This window comes from Mirounga leonina, unplaced genomic scaffold (assembly GCF_011800145.1).
Source record: "Mirounga leonina isolate KUSES-001 unplaced genomic scaffold, KU_Mleo_1.0 Mir_178, whole genome shotgun sequence".
Lineage (NCBI taxonomy): Eukaryota > Metazoa > Chordata > Mammalia > Carnivora > Phocidae > Mirounga > Mirounga leonina.
In genome coordinates, this window is record NW_023270464.1 from 4,657,450 (window position 1) to 4,670,660 (window position 13,211).

At 58.4% G+C, this 13,211-nt stretch overlaps 7 non-coding genes and 1 pseudogene across 7 annotated transcripts; all 8 read right to left on the reverse strand.

Annotated features, from left to right (window-relative positions):
• Nucleotides 1-1,432: 1,432 nt before the first annotated feature.
• On the reverse strand, nucleotides 1,433-1,518 carry LOC118023232 (annotated as a pseudogene).
• A 1,595-nt stretch (nucleotides 1,519-3,113) lies between these two features.
• LOC118023286 lies at nucleotides 3,114-3,194 on the reverse strand. Its single transcript, XR_004682751.1, has one exon. It is a non-coding gene; the product is annotated as a small nucleolar RNA SNORD115 (small nucleolar RNA).
• A 1,593-nt stretch (nucleotides 3,195-4,787) lies between these two features.
• LOC118023288 lies at nucleotides 4,788-4,868 on the reverse strand. Its single transcript, XR_004682753.1, has one exon. It is a non-coding gene; the product is annotated as a small nucleolar RNA SNORD115 (small nucleolar RNA).
• Nucleotides 4,869-6,469: 1,601 nt separating this feature from the next.
• Nucleotides 6,470-6,550, reverse strand: LOC118023298. Its single transcript, XR_004682762.1, has one exon. It is a non-coding gene; the product is annotated as a small nucleolar RNA SNORD115 (small nucleolar RNA).
• Nucleotides 6,551-8,112: 1,562 nt separating this feature from the next.
• Nucleotides 8,113-8,193, reverse strand: LOC118023293. The gene has a single exon (XR_004682758.1). It is a non-coding gene; the product is annotated as a small nucleolar RNA SNORD115 (small nucleolar RNA).
• Nucleotides 8,194-9,786: 1,593 nt separating this feature from the next.
• LOC118023277 lies at nucleotides 9,787-9,867 on the reverse strand. Its single transcript, XR_004682742.1, has one exon. It is a non-coding gene; the product is annotated as a small nucleolar RNA SNORD115 (small nucleolar RNA).
• Nucleotides 9,868-11,738: 1,871 nt separating this feature from the next.
• On the reverse strand, nucleotides 11,739-11,819 carry LOC118023221. The gene has a single exon (XR_004682695.1). It is a non-coding gene; the product is annotated as a small nucleolar RNA SNORD115 (small nucleolar RNA).
• A 774-nt stretch (nucleotides 11,820-12,593) lies between these two features.
• Nucleotides 12,594-12,674, reverse strand: LOC118023274. The gene has a single exon (XR_004682739.1). It is a non-coding gene; the product is annotated as a small nucleolar RNA SNORD115 (small nucleolar RNA).
• Nucleotides 12,675-13,211: the final 537 nt, after the last annotated feature.

A 13,211-nucleotide genomic window follows, 5' to 3' on the forward strand; every position in this document is an offset into this window, starting at 1 on the left:
AACTCAGGGCAGGAACTTGGTCTGGGGCAGGATCTGTGGAGAGAGTCATAGGCTAGGTGTCAAAATGTCCTGCTGTGGGGCACCTGCCTCAGTGGCCAAAAGCTCCCAGTTCCGAAAGCCTGGTGCCACGTAACCCAAGGAAGGCAGTTGTGACCCGAGCGGACGTTCTCCATCCCCCAAACTGCTCCTCAGGGGTGCCTACTGTAAAGCAGGTTGCCGCGCGGTGGTGCGGGGGCATGAAATGTTTGGCTTCTTGCAGGTGCTGGGCCTAGCAAGACTTGGCCCTCAGGGCGGGTTCTTCAACTGGGTACACAATCTGGGGAGAGAGGGGTAGGCCAGCTCTCAAAACGCCCTGCTCCAGGGTACCTGCCCCTGCATCCAAGAGGGTCCACTCCTGGAACCCTGGAGATGTGTGGCAACACGTGAGGCCGCCCCACACACGGCAGAGGGACACAAGGAAGGGGTAGGCTACAGAAGCAGAGATGCCCATACCTGGACCCAGAAACAATGGAGAATATGGCCCCCAAGGGCGTCAAGCCTTGCTGATGCTGGCCCCCAAGAGAAGGCTCGACACATCGGATTCCTGAGAGGTAGAATGCTGTGGGCATGCAGCCCAGTGTGCAGTGTGCATGCCCTCGTAGGTAGGGCCAGGCCCTTGCCCTCCCACCATTGGCCATCTGTGGCACCCGGAGCTGGGCAGGTGCTCTTGAGGACATGGGGAGCCACTGCCCCCAGGGCCCACAAGGCAGAGAAATGGATGCTCGGCAAACAAGATGTGCATGCAAACAAGGCATGCCGCCCACTGCCTGCTGTACAAGGGGGTATCTCCCTGTACCTGCTGGGCCTCTTCCCTCAGATCAATCCCTCAGGTCTAGAGTGCCACCGTGATATGCCCAGGGTTATCGCCTGTTGCACCCAGCGACATGAGATTCCCTTCCTAAGCCTGGTGGGCCCTTCCTGTCTCAGCAGCCACAGAGATCAGGGAAGGGAACTCTCCAGCTGCCCCAAGGGGGCTCAAGCCTCTTGGGAGTCAATGTATGCAAAAGGAGCTCTGAGCTCTCCAGCCCGGGACACCTTACCAAGGTTGAGGGCTTCAGGAACAGCCCAGGGCCATTTGGGACAGTCACCAGTGTCCCAAAGGGGCCTACGTCCAACATCTGGATGGTCCCATGGGGCACACCATGAAGCAACGAGGTCCCTCAGCTGAACGTGGGCTGACAGTGGTGTCCCTGCACTTTCTGGTCCTTGTCTAGGACCCTGACAACATTTAACTTCCCCTACACATGGGAGGGTCCAAGGGCGGATCTTCAAGGGGGAAGTCAACCCTCTCTGGACATCCAGGTCTCCTGGCCCGATTCCCATGAGGCCACATCCCAGACACCTGCCTCCCGAACCCACCATAAAGGCATCTGCAGCCTCCCTTCAGGCCCAGGGGCTTCCACTCAGCATAATCCTATTAAGCATGATTTTTAGGTGATCATCTCTCTTCGAGACAATATGAGTTCTCATTTTTGACCCAAGCAAAACAGTGATGATGCAGGCAGGTGCTCTCCTATCCCCCGAATCTGGTTACTGGCATGCTTACTGTAGAGTTGGACGTCCTGGTTAAGTGGGGATGAGAGCAAGAGACGTTGGGTTCCTTGCAGGGGCAGGGCCAAGCAGGACTTGGCCCTCAGAGTGAAATCTTCACCTGGGACGGGATCTGGGGAGAGAGGGGTAGGCAGGTGTCAAAACGTCCTACACCAGGGCACCTGTCCCTGTGGCCGTAAGCTGACAGTCCAAAACCGTGGCAGTGTGTTGCAAGGCTTGAGCCTGGCCGTCACATGCGGGGGACTGCAAGGAAGGGGCAGGCTACAGGAGCAGAGGAAGCCATACCTGGACCCCAAAACAATGGAGAGTGTGGCCCCTGAGGGAGCCAATTCTTGCTGATGCTGCCCCCCAAGAAGGCCCAGCACACAGGCTTCCTGAGAGGTAGCAAGCTGTGGGCACAGGACTGGGCATGCAGGGTGAGTGCCCTGGTAGGTAGGGTCAGGCCCTCGTCCTCCCACGTATTGGCCATTTGTGGCACCTGGAGCTGGGCAGGTGCCCTTGAGGACAAGGGGAGCCACGGCCCTCAGGGTCCTTAAGGCAGAGGAATGGATGCCAGGCCACCCGCATGCACGCAACCAAGGCATGCCGCCCACTGCCCGCCGTGCAAGAGAGCCCTCTCCCTGCACCTGCTGGGCCTCTTCTGGATCACTCCCTCAGGTCTAGAGTGCCACCACGATAGGCCCAGGGCCATTGCCTGTTGTGCCCAGGGACTCGAGATTCCCCTTCAAGTCCTGGTAAGCCCTTCCTGCTTCAGCAGGCTAAGGGATCAGGGACGGTGCTCCTCAGCTGCCCTGAGGGGGCCCAAGCTCTTTGAGAGTCGGTTGCATGTGACAGGAGCTCTGGGCTCTCCTGCCCAGGGCACATTGCCAAGGGCCAGGGCTTCAGGAACACCCCAGGGCTAAGGGGGAGAGCTGCCAGTGGCCCCAAGGGGCCAAAGTCCACCATTTGTACAGGTCCATGGGACACAAAATGAAGCAACAGGAGCCCTCAGCTGAACGTGGACTGACGGCGGCGTCCTTGCACTTTCCAGTCCTTGTCAGGCACCCCGCCAACCTTTCACTTCCCCTGCACATGGGATGGCCCAAGGGAGGACCTTCAATGGGGAAATCCACCCTATCCAGACATCTAGGGCTCCCGGCACAACGCCCGTGTGGCTGCCTCCCAGACACGGACCTCCCGAACCCACCCGGATGGCATCTGCGGCCTTCCTCCAGGGCCAGTGGATTCCACTCACCTGCCATGGTTGAATCCACATGGAGACCCTGGCCACCACGGCCCACTGAAAGACACAAGGGGACCTGGGTTGTTAAGCAATGGCTCCCTGGGAGGCGTCCTGGGAGGGGGAATGAGTCGGCAGGCAAGGCAGAAGCCCTGAGCACCTCTTTGGCACCTGGAGGCCCATAGTCAGACAACAGCCACAGCGGGGAGCCTGAAGGGATTGGTCGCTTCAAGCCCCAAACAGCAGCTCTCCCCCAGGGCCCTGAGAATCTTCTCGATGCTGCCTGGGGATGGTCCCCTCCATTGGGTCTCAGTGTAATCCTATTGAGCATGATTTTTAGGTCATCAACTCTCTTCGAGACAAACTGAGTTCTCATCATTGACCCAAGCAAGGCAATGGCGACACACGGGGGCACTCTCGCATCCCCTGAACTGGCTTACCCAGGGTGCTTTCTGTAGAACAGGATGCCCTGGGAAGGGGGCGATGGCACGAGATGTTGGGCCCCTTGCCAGGGCTTGGCCTAGCAAGACTTGGACCTCAGGGAGCGATCTTCATCTTGGGGATGGCATCTGGGGAGAGAGGGGTGGCCAGCTGTCAAAATGTCCTGCACTGGGGCACCTGTCCCTGTGGCCAAGAGCTGCCAGTCCTGAAAGCCTGGTGCCATGTGGCAAGTCGTGAGGATTGCCAGCACACATTGGGGGACTGAAAGGAAGGGGCAGGCTACAGGAGTAGAGATGCCCGTACCTGGACCCTGAAACCGGAGAATGTAGTCCCCGAGGGAACCAAGCCTTGCTGATGCTGCCACCCAGGAGAAGGCTGGGCAGACAGGCTTCCCGAAAGGTAGCACCCTGTGGTTGAGGGGCCAGGCAAGAAGGGTGTATTCTCTTGTAGTTAGGACAAGGCCCTCACCCTCCTAGGGATTGGCCATCTGTGAAACTTGCAGTTGGGCAAGTGACCTCGAGGACCTAGGGAGTCACAGCCCCTGGGGCCCCAAGGTCAGAGGGATGGATGCCAGGGTAATCACGTCCATGCAACCAAGGCATGCCACCCACTGTCTGCTGTGCAAGGGCACCCTGTTCCTGCACCTGTTTGGCCTCTTCCAGGGATCACTCCCTCATGTCTAGCGTGCTGCAACCATAGGCCCAGGGCCAACGCCTGTTGCACCTAGGGATTCGAGAATCCCCTCCTAGGCTCGGTGGCCTCTTCCTGTCTATGCGCCCCAAGGGATCAAGAGGGGAGCTCCCCAGCTGCCCAAATCGGGCCCAAGCTCTTTGGGAGTCGACTGCATGTGACAGGAATTCTTGGCTCTCCCTCCCGGGGCAACTTGCCAAGGGCCAGTGCTTTAGGAATAGCTCAGGGCCAAGGTGGACATATGCCAGTGGCCCAAGGGGCCCACGTCCATCATCTGGATGGGCCCATGAGGCACACCCTGAAGCAACAAGAGCCCTCAGCTGAACGTGGGCTGACGTTGGTGACCTTACACTTTCCAGTCCTTGTCAGGGACCCACGCAAACCCTTGCTTACCCTGCACGTGAGATGGTCCAAGGGCGTACTTACAAGGGGGAAATCCACCTGCTACAGATATCCAGGGCTCCCAGTCCAATGTCCATGTGCAGCCACCCAGACACGGGCCACCCGACCCCACCCCAATGGCGTCTGCTGCTTCCCTCCAATCCCAGTGGCTTCCACTCACCTGCCATGTTTGAGGCCGTGCAGAGGCTCTGGCCACCATGGTCAGCTGAAAGTCACAAGGAGAACCAGGTGCTAAGCAATGGCTTTCCAGTTGTCCTGGGAGGCGGATAGGGTGATCAAGGGAGTTCGAAGGCCTGAGGCCCTTTGGGCACTTGGAGGCCCATTGAAAGGCCACAGCTGCAGTGGGGAACTTTGGGGGATCTATCACCTCAAGCCCCAAACTACAGTGCTCCCCGAGGACCCCAAGCAACCTTCAGATGTTCATCCCGGCATGGTATCCTCCATTGGGCCTCAGCGTAATCCTATTGAGCATGATTTTTAGGTCATCATCTCGCTCTGAGACAATATGAGTTCTCATCATTGACCCAAGCAAGGCAGTGATGATGCAGGTGTGCATTAGGGCATCCCCTGAACCTGATATCTGGGGTGCTTACTGTAAAGCAGGATGCCCCGGTGGGGGGTGGGGGAAGAGTCATGAGACTTTGGGCCTCTTGCAGGGACTGGGCCTAGCAAGACGTGGCCCTCAGGGCAGAATCTTCATCTAGGGACACGATCTGGGGAGAGAGGGGTAGGACAGGTGTCAGAACGCCCTGTTGCATGCAACCAGCCCATGCAGCCAAGAAGTGCCAGTCCCGAAAGCCTAGCACCATGTGGCAAGGCTTTAGGCCTGCTGGCACACAGTGGGTAACTGCAAGGAAGGGGCAGGCTATAGAAGCAGAGATGCCCATGCCTGGACCCCCCAAAAATGGAAAGCTTGACCCCTGAAGGAGCCGAGCCTTTTTCATGCTGCCCCCCAGAAGAAGGCATGGCACACACGGTTCTCGAGAGGTAGCACGCTGTGGGCATGGGGCCAGTCGTGAAGGGTGCATGCCCTTGTAGTTAGGTCCAGTCCCTTGCCCTCCCACGGACTGGCCATCTGTCATACCCCGAGCCTGGCAGGTGCCCTTGAAGATATGGGGAGGCACAGCCCCCAGCGTCCCCAGGGCAGAGGAATGGATACTGGGCAAACCACATGCATGCAACCAGGTCATGACGCCCATTACTCCCCTTGCAGGGAGGCCCTCTCCTTGCACCTGTTGGGCCTCTTCCCGGGATCACTACCTCAGGGCTAGGGAGCTGCTGTGAGAGCCCCAGGGCCATCGCCTGTTGCATTCAGGAACTCAAGATTCCCCTCTTTGGCTTGGTGGGCCTTTCTGTCTTGACAGCCCAAGGGATCAGGGAGGATAGCTTCCCAGCTGGTCCAAGGAGGCCCAAGCTCCTTGGAGTAGGTGTGTGGGACAGAAGCTCTGGGCTGTCCCACCCGGGTCATCTTGGCAATGGCCAGGGCTTCAGGAACAGCCCAGGGCCGAGGGGGACAGCCACCAGTGGCCCAAGGGGCCCAGGTCGACCATCTGGACAGGCCAATGCATCACAACGTGAAGCAGCATGAGCCCTCAGCTGAACGTGGGCTGACGGTGGTTTCCCTGTACTTTCCCGTCCTTGTCAGGGACATGGCAAAATTTTCCCTTCCCTTGCAGGTGGGATGGCCCAAGGGTGCACTGTCAAGAGGTAAGTCCACCCTCTCCTTATGTCCAGGGCTACCAGCCCGAAGCCCATGCGGCTGCCGCCCAGATACCATCCTCCCGAACCCACCCCTACAGCATCTCGGCCTCCCTCCAAGCCCAGTGGCTTCCAATTACCTGCCATGGTTGAGGCTGAACTGTGACTCTGGCCACCACGGCCCATGGAAAAACACAAGGAGTCCAGGATTGCTAAGCAATGGCTCCCTGGGAGGCGTCCTGGTGGGGGGAATTAGTCGGCAGGCAAGGCCGAAGGCCTGTGCACCTTTGGGAACCTGGAAGCCCATAGTCAGACCATAGCCACAGTGGGGACCCCCAAGGGATTGGTCACCTCAAGCCCCAAACTGTAGCGCTCTCCCAGGGCCCCAAGCATCCTCAGAATGCTGACCTTGGGATGGACCCTGCCAATGGGCCTCAGCATAATCCTATTGAGCACGATTTTTAGGTCATCATCTCTCTTCGAGACAATATGAGTTCTCATCATGGACCCAAGCAAGGCAGTAGCAATGCAGGTGGGCACTCTCCTGTCTCCTGAATCCGCTTACCGGGGGAGCTTACTGTAGAGTGGATTACCCTGGGGGTGTCAGAGCAGGAGATGTTGGGCCACTTGCCAGGGCTGGGCCTAGGAAGATTTGGTCCTCAGAGCAGGATCCTTGTATGGGTACGTGATCTGGGGAGAGAGGGTAGGCTTGGTGTCAAAACGCCATTCTCCCGGGCACCTACCCCTGCAGCCAGGGATGCCAGTCCTGAAATCCTGGTGCCACATGGCAAGCCGTGAGGCTGTCTGGCATACAGTGGGAACTGCAAGAAAAGGGCAGGCTACAGGACCAAGATGCCCATACCTGAACCCTGCAAAAATGGAGAGTATGGCCCCCAAGGGAGCCAAGCCTTGCTGAGGCTACCCCCCAGGAGAAGGCTGGCACACAGGTTACCTGTGAGTTATCAGGATATGGGAACGAGACATGGCGTGCAGGGGGCTTGTCCTGTTAGGTAGGGCCAAGGCCTCACCCTCCCACGGATTGGCCATCTGTGACACCCTCGAGGGTAGGTGTCCTCGAGGACATGGGAAGCCATCGCCCCCAGGGTCCCCAGGGTAGAGGAATGAATGCTGAGCCAAACACATGCATACAACCAAGGCAGGTAGCACACTGCCAGGCATGCAAGTGGGGCGGGGCCTCTCCCTGCATCTGATGAGCCTCTTCCCCTGGATAACTCCATCAGATCTAGAGTGGCCCAGGGCCATCGCCTGTTGTGCACAGGGACTTGAGATTCCCCTCCTAGTCCCAGAGGGCCACTTGCTGTCTCAGCAGCCCAAGGGATCGGGGAGGGGAGCTCCCAGCTACCCTGAGGTGACCCAAGCTCCTTGGCAGTTGGGTACATGCATCAGGAACTCTGGGCTCTTCCGCCCAGGGCACCTTGCCAAGTGCTGGGGCTACAGGAACAGTTGAGGGCTGAGGGGGACAGCCGCCAGTGGTCCCAAGGGGCCCACGTCCACCATCTGGATGGACCCATGGGGCACACCTTGAAGCAGCAAGATCCCTCAACTGAACTGGGTGACGGCAGTGTCCCTGCACTTTCTAGTCCTAAGGGACCCAGCCCATCTTTCACATGCCCAATGGCGGACCTTCAAGGGGAAGTCCACCCTCTCCAGACATCCAGGGCTCCCAGCCATATTCCCATGCGGCAGCCACCTAGATAAGGGCCTCATGACCCACCCCAATGACATCTGCGGCCTTCCTCCAAGTGCAGTGGCTTCCACTCACCTGCCATGGTTGTGGCTGCACCAAGACAATGGCCACCAAGGCCCGAGAAAGACACAAGGAAATCGGGGTTGCAAAGCAATGGCTCTTCAGGAGGCATCCTTGGAGGAAGAATGGGTCAGCAGGCAAGGCCGAAGGCTTGATCCACTCGTGGTCACCTGGAGGCCCACAGTCAGTTCATAGCCACAGTGGGGAGCCTTGAGAGAACAGTTGCCTCAAGCCCCAATCTGAAGTGCTCACCCAGGGGCCCGAGCATCTTCAGGATGCTGAGCCCAGCATGATCCCCTCCCTTGGGCCTCAGCGTAATCCTATTGAGCATGATTTTTAGGTCATCATCTCTCTTTGAGACATTATGAGTTCTCATCATTGATCCAAGGAAGGCAGTGGCGATGAAACAGGCACTCACTCCTCCCCCGAACCAGTTTACTGGGGTTGCTTACTGTAGAGAGGGATGCCCGGGGGGCGGGGTGGGGGCATGAGACATTGGGCATCTTGCAGTGTCTGAGCCTAGCAAGACTTGGACCTCAGGGCAGGATCTTCGTCTGGGGACATGAGCTGGGGAGAGGGGGGTGGGCGAGGTGTCAAAATGCACTGCTCCGTGGCACCTGCCATTGTAACCAAGAGCAGCCAGTGTGTAAAGCCTGCGGCTGCGTGGCAAGCTGTTAGGCTGGCCAGCATATGGCAGGGGACCACATGGAAGGGACAAACTACAGGAGCAGAAATGCCCATACCTTGACCACAAAACAACAGAAAGCGTGGCCCCCATGAGCACTGAGACTTGCTGTGCTGCCCCCCAGAAGGCCCAGCACACAGCCTTCCAGAGAGGTAGCACACTGTGGACTCTAAGCCACGCATGAAGGGTGGGTGCCCTGGTATGTACAGTCAGGCCCTCGCCCTCCCACAGATTGGCCATCTCTGACACCTGAAGTTGGGCTGGTGCCCTCAAGGACATGGGGACCCATGGCCCTCAGGGTCCCAAGGGCAGAGGAATGGATGCCGGGATAACAGCATGCTCACAACCAGGCATGCTGCCCATTCCCACTGTGCACAGGGGCCCCCTCCCTGCACTTGTTGGGCCTCATCACTGGGATCACTCCCTCAGATCTAGAGTGCCGCAATGATAGGCCCAAGGACATTGCCTATTGTGCCCAGGGACTCAAGATTACCCTCCTAGGCCAGGTGGCCCTTCCTGTCTCAGTGGCCCAAGTGATAGGAGAGGGGAACTCCCAGTTGCCCCGAGGGGCCCAAGCTCCATGGGAGTCGGCTGCATGCGACAGGAACTCTGAGCTCTCCGGCCCAGGGCAACTTGCCAAGGTCTGGGGCTTCATGAATACCCCAGGTCCAAGGAGACAGCCACAAGTGGCCCCAAGGGGCCTATATCAACCATCTGGATGGGCACATGGGGCACACCGTGAAGCAGCAAGGTCCCTCAGCTGATTGTTGGCTGACAGTGGTGTCCCTGCACTTTCTGGTCCATGTCAGAGACCCGGCCAATCTTTCAATTCCCCTCCACCTGGGATGACCCAAGGTCGGACCTTCAATGGGGAAATCCACCCTCTCCGACCATCCAGGTCTCCCAACCAGACCCCCATGTGGCCACCACCCAGACACAGGCCACCCGTACCCACTCCAGATGGCGTCTATGGCCTCCCTCGAAGCCCAGGGGCTCCACTCACCTGCCATGCTTGTGACCACACTGAGACCCTGACCACGAAGGCCTGCTGAAAGACACAAAGAGACCAGGGTTGCTAAGCAATGGCTCCCCGGAAGGCATCCTGAGAGGGGGGATGGGTTGGCAGGCAAGGCTGAAGGCCCGAGCACCTCTTGTGCACCTGGAGGCCCATAGTCAGGCCACAGCCAAAGTGGTGAGGCCTGAGGGATCGGTCACTTCAAGCCCCAAACTACAGTGCTCCCCGAGGGCCCTGAGCATCCTCAGGATGATGACTCTGAGATGGTCCCTTCCATTGGGCCTCAGCATAATCCTATTGAGCATGATTTTTAGGTCATCATCTCTCTTCAAGACAATATGAGTTCTCATCATTGACCCAAGCAAGGCAATGGCGATGCCGGCGAGCCCTCTCCTGCCCCCGCGAACCTGCTTACCCTGGGTGCTTACTGCAGAGTGGCATGCTCCGGTGGGTGATGGGAACCCAAGAGTTGGGATTCTGGCTGTGGCTTGGTCTAGCAAGACTTGAACTCAGGGCAGGAACTTGGTCTGGGGCAGGATCTGTGGAGAGAGTCATAGGCTAGGTGTCAAAATGTCCTGCTGTGGGGCACCTGCCTCAGTGGCCAAAAGCTCCCAGTTCTGAAAACCTGGTGCCACGTAACCCAAGGAAGGCAGTTGTGACCCGAGCAGACGCTTTCTGTCCCCCAAACTGCTCCTCAGGGGTGCCTACTGTAGAGCAGGTTGCCGCGTGGTGGTGCGGGGACATGAAATGTTGGGCTTTTTGCAGGTGCTGGGCCTAGCAAGACTTGGCCCTCAGGGCGGGTTCTTCAACTGGGTACACAATCTGGGGAGAGAGGGGTAGGCCAGCGCTCAAAACGCCCTGCTCCAGGGTACCTGCCCCTGCGTCCCAGAGGGTCCACTCCCAGAAACCTGGCAACACGTGGCAACACTTGAGGCCCCCTGGCACACGGTGGAGGGACACAAAGAAGGGGTAGGCTACAGGAGCAGAGATGCCCATACCTGGACCCAGAAACAATGGAGAATATGGCCCCCAAGGGAGCCAAGCCTTGCTGATGCTGGCCCCCAGGAGAAGGCTCGGCACATCGGATTCCTGAGAGTTAGAACGCTGTGGGCATGCAGCCCAGTGTGCAGTGTGCATGCCCTCGTAGGTAGGGCCAGGCCCTTGCCCTCCCACCATTGGCCATCTGTGGCACCCGGAGCTGGGCAGGTGCTCTTGAGGACATGGGGAGCCACTGCCCCCAGGGCCCACAAGGCAAAGAAATGGATGCTCGGCAAACAAGATGTGCATGCAAACAAGGCATGCCGCCCACTGCCTGTCGTACAAGGGGGTATCTCCCTGTACCTGCTGGGCCTCTTCCCTCAGATCAATCTCTCAGGTCTAGATTACTGCTGTGATAGGCCCAGGGCTATCACCTGTTGCACCCAGGGACTCAAGATTCCCCTCCTAGGCCTGGTGTGCCCTTCCTGTCTCATCGGCCAAAGGGATTGGGGATGGGAATTCCCCAGCTGCCCCAAGGGGGCCTAAGTCCCTTGGGAGTCAATGTATGCAAAAGGAGCTCTGAGCTCTCCAGCCCGGACACCTTACCAAGGGCGAGGGCATCAGGAACAGCGCAGGACCATTGGGGACAACCACCAGTGGCCCAAAGGGGCCCACATCCACCATCTGGATGGGCCCATGGGGCACACCATGAAGCAGCGAGGTCCCTCAGCTGATCGTTGGCTGACAGCGATGTCCCTGCACTTTCCAGTCCTTGTCCAGGACCCTGACAACATTTAACTTCCCCTGCATGTGGGATGGCCCAAGGGCAGACCTTCAAGGGAAATGTCCACACTCTCCGGACATCCAGGGCTCCTGGCCTGATTCCCATGTGGCCGCTTCCCAGACATGGGCTTCCTGAACCCACCACAAAGGCATCTGCAGCCTCCCTCAATGCCCAGGGTTCTTCCACTCACCTGTTATTGTTCAGGATGTGCTGAGACCCTGGCCAGCATGGCCCGCTGAGAGACACAAAGAGACCAGGGTTAACAAGCAATGGCTCCCTGGGAGGCATCCTGGGAGAGGGAATGAGTGGCCAAAAAGGCTGAAGGCCTTAACCCCTTTGGGCCCCTGGAGGGGGCCACAGCCACAGGGGGGAGCGTCGAGGGATCAGTCACCTCACGCCCCAAGCTGCAGCACTGCCCAGGGCCCTGATCATCCTGGGGATGCTGATCCGGGAATGGTCCCTTCCATTGGGAATCAGCGTAATCCTATTAAGCATGATTTTTAGGTGATCATCTCTCTTCGAGACAATATGAGTTCTCATCATTGACCCAAGCAAGGCAATGGTGACATGGGCAGGTGCTCTCCCACCCCCAAACCTGGTTACCGGGGTGCTTACTGTAGAGTTGGACATCCCAGTTGAGGGAGGATGGGGGCAAGAGATGTTGGGCTCCTTGCAGGGGCAGGGCCAAGCAGGACTTGGTCGTCAGAGCAAGATCTTCATCTGGGAAAGGATCGGGGGAGAGAGGGGTAGGCCAGGTGTCAAAATGTCCTACAGCAGGGCACCTGTCCCTGTGGCCATAAGCTGACCTTACACTTTCCGGTCCTTGTCAGGGATCCACATAAACCCTTGCTTACCCTGCACATGAGATGGTCCAGGGGCGGACTTTCAAGGGGGAAATCCACCCACTACAGGTATCCCGGGCTCCCAGTCCGATGTCCAAGTGCAGCCACCCAGACACAGGCCACCCGACCCCACCCCAGTGGTGTCTGCTGCTTCCCTCCAATCCCAGTGGCTTCCACTCACCTGCCATTTTTGAGGCCATACAGAGACCCTGGCCACCAAGGTCCATTGAAAGACACAAGGAGAACCAGGTGCTAAACAATGGCTCCCCAGGATTTGTCCTGAGAGGCAGATAGGGTTAGCAGGGAAGTTTGAAGTCCTGAGGCCCTTTGGGCACTTGGAGGCTCATCGAAATGCCACAGCCACAGCGGGGAACTTCGAGGGATCCTTCAAGGGATCCATCGCCTCAAGCCCCAAACTACAACACTCCCCCAGGACCCCAAGCAACCTTCAGATGTTGACCCCAGCATGGTCCGCTCCTTTGGGCCTCAGCGTAATCCTATTGAGCATGATTTTTAGGTCATCATCTCTCTTCAAGGCAATATGAGTTCTCATCATTGACCCAAGCAAGGCAGTGATGATGAAGGCGGGCATTAGGGCGTCCTCCGAACCTGATTTCTGGGGTACTTACTGTAGAGCGGGATGTCCCGGTGGGGGGCGGGGGTGGGGACAGAGTCACAAGACTTTGGGCCTTTTGCAGGGGCTGCGCCAAGCAAGATGTGGCCCTCAGGGCGGAATCTTCATCTGGGAACATGATGGGGAGAGAGGGGTAGGCAAGGTGTCAGAATGCCCTGCTGAGTGACACTTGCCCCTACAGCCACGAAGTGCCAGTCCCGAAAGCCTAGTGCCGTGTGGCAAGGCTTTAGGCCAGCCGGCACACAGAGGGTAACCACAAGGAAGGGGCAGGCTATAGGAGCAGAGATGCCCATACCTGGACACCGAAAAAATGGAGAGCTTGGCCTCTGAAGGAGCCGAGCCTTTTTGATGCTGCCCCCCAGAAGAAGGCACAGCACACACACTTCCCAAGAGGTAGCACGCTGTGGGCGCGGGGCCAGTCATGAAGGGTGCGTGCCCTGGTAGGTAGTTAGGTCCAGTCCCTTG